The following is a 2,332-nucleotide window of genomic DNA, read 5'->3' on the forward strand; positions in this document are numbered from 1 at the left end:
AATTGTTTTATACAGTTCTGTAGGATTGATACTGTAAAACCTATAAGCCTTCAAGCATTGCAGGAGAGGCATCACTTCCATGAGAGGAATCTGACTGAGGCCTATAAGGATGAGATGACTCCACCGAGATACTACTACCAGATACCCAGGGTCATCACTCCAAATCAAAGGGGCGCTAACTTTAGCCTTTTCTGTGACAACACAGTAAATGTGTCTTTTTTCTTAAACTAATATACAAATTTAGGTTTCATTTCAGGGACTAAGTCTAGTCAACATTTCCAGGCCCTGGAATTTGTAACAAATTTGTTAAATTTCAAAGAATGTTCTCAACCTCCAGATTAGACTTAAAGGAAAGGCCATACTTGGGAATCAGAGACCTACTGTAAATTTATTCAGGACTCAACATTTATCTCATCAGGCAAGCGTCAACACACTTTGGTCCTCAGCTTCCCAAGCAGTAAGATTAAATAATAAGATGTCAGTAGAGGAAGCTGGCACTATCTCTGGCTCTATCTTTATCATCAGCACCCTAGTGCAAGTTACCATCTCTCATCTGGATTATTGTAATTGTTTTTTCATTCATTCTGGATCACTCTAATCTACTAGTCTCTGCTAAGAAAGCAAATGTGATTGTATAACCATCATTGAAAAGATCAAAATCCTCCACATGATTTATAATATTCCTTCCAAACTGCACATCATGAACCATGAATGGGTCATAGAAATAATTTCATGAGTCATCACCAGCACTTTAAAAAAAAAAGCATAATAAAGTAGAAGAGAGATATAAGAATGCAGTGGCAATGATAAGTGTTTTACTCAGCTTTTCCCCACAGTGACCAAAGTACCTGAGAAGAACAATTCAGAGGAGAAAAAGATTATTTTGGTTCATGGTTTCAAAGGTTCAGTCCATGGTCCTTCAACTCCATTGCTCTGGGCCTGAGTGAGGCAGAACATTTTGGTGGAAGGGCATAGCAGAAGAGAGCTGCTCTGCTCAGGCAGGGGGAAAGGGAGGGGGGAAAGGGGGAGGGGTGAGGGAGAAGGGGAGGGAGAGAGATAAAGAGAGAGAAAGGGTCCAGGACAGATATGGCCATGTCCCATTTGTCTATAATTACTACCCAGTAGACCATTCAGCTATCAATCAATCGATTAATCTAGCAAATGTATTAATCTGCTGATGAAGTCAGAGCCCTAATCATTGCCTAAAAGCCCCACTTCTGAAATGGTGTTGCAGACCCTGCTTCCAACACCTTCCTCAAGCTTTTCAGGGAGCGTTTCAGATCCAAACCATAACAATAAGCGTAAGAACTATTTAATAAAACGTGAAGGCCCAAGCCTACTGAGTGATATGATCTCTGTCTCCTAGCTCCATTTCCTCTAATCTCTGCCCAGTTCTTTGCTCTATCCACAACAATCTTCCTTAAATTCCTCCAACAAATCATGCTTCCTTCTTCAGGAAGACCCCTTATGTGCTGTTTTCCTCTTCTCTAGAACATATCAACCTTCAGGTCCCAACTCAGGTGCCATTTTTTCAGGCAAACTTTCCCAGACTATATCTTGAACCCTTATAAGGGTCAGATTCCCACAGTTCCTGTTCGTTTTCAAATTATTATTATTTTTTTAATAGCACGCTTCTTTGGTTAGCGACAATCTTTTCCATTAGGCTGGGGTCTACACGGCTGCAGGGACCCTGCTCTTGTTTAGCATTGTAGTAACCCAGTGCCTAACTCCCCAGGGCACCTAGGTATTCAGAGGAGTAAAAAGACTAACCTGTCAGCCAACGATGCTGGCTGCTCTTTCTTAGCGTCGGTTTGGTTTCTCGCGCTTGCACTAAGTAAACCACTGCTGGGCTGTACTGTCAGCCTAGGTTAGCAACTTCCTTTAACAGGATTCCTTAACTTGGGTGTTAGTGAGGAAGGGGAGACTGATCTTCCTCTGGTTTCAGGAGGAGTCTGCTCACCCGATCCAGAGAGCCAGAGCTCCAAGAGCATCTCACGCCGCCCTTCTGCATCCCTGGGGCCCCGTGGGTCGCGTTTGATCAGAAGGCTTCTAAGCATCACGCCTAGGCGACCAGCCCGTTCCAGCCCCTCGGACTAGGCCAGCCGGTTCAGACCTTCCACTCTTCGCCGTGCGCATTCCCCTGGTATGCTAGACCCAGGCAGTGGCGGCAGGTGACCAGCCTCTCTAGGTTGGGGTGCTTCCACTGAGCCTCTGCAGCCATCTTCTCGGACGCAAAGGAGGGGGCAGAAAGGGGGCGGGGCCTTTGTATGGCCCGCCCCCACCGCTGGAGCCGCCCTTCTTGTCTCTGCTGTGCGCGGCGCCCGGGTTTGGA

At 45.7% G+C, this 2,332-nt stretch overlaps 1 long non-coding RNA gene across 3 annotated transcripts in view; it reads right to left on the bottom strand.

The window, feature by feature from the left end:
- The window catches only part of LOC114105030 (uncharacterized), a 132,366-nt gene extending 130,175 nt beyond the window's left edge, over positions 1 to 2,191 (bottom strand). For 2 of the 3 annotated variants that reach the window (XR_011708594.1, XR_003584933.2), the window contains exon 1: positions 1,771 to 2,191. This is a non-coding gene — a long non-coding RNA (uncharacterized lncRNA). The remainder of the gene's footprint in view (positions 1 to 1,770) is intronic. The other variant, XR_011708595.1, reaches the window with a different exon arrangement.
- Positions 2,192 to 2,332: the final 141 nt, after the last annotated feature.

The sequence above is a fragment of the Marmota flaviventris genome, chromosome 9 (assembly GCF_047511675.1).
Source record: "Marmota flaviventris isolate mMarFla1 chromosome 9, mMarFla1.hap1, whole genome shotgun sequence".
NCBI lineage: Eukaryota > Metazoa > Chordata > Mammalia > Rodentia > Sciuridae > Marmota > Marmota flaviventris.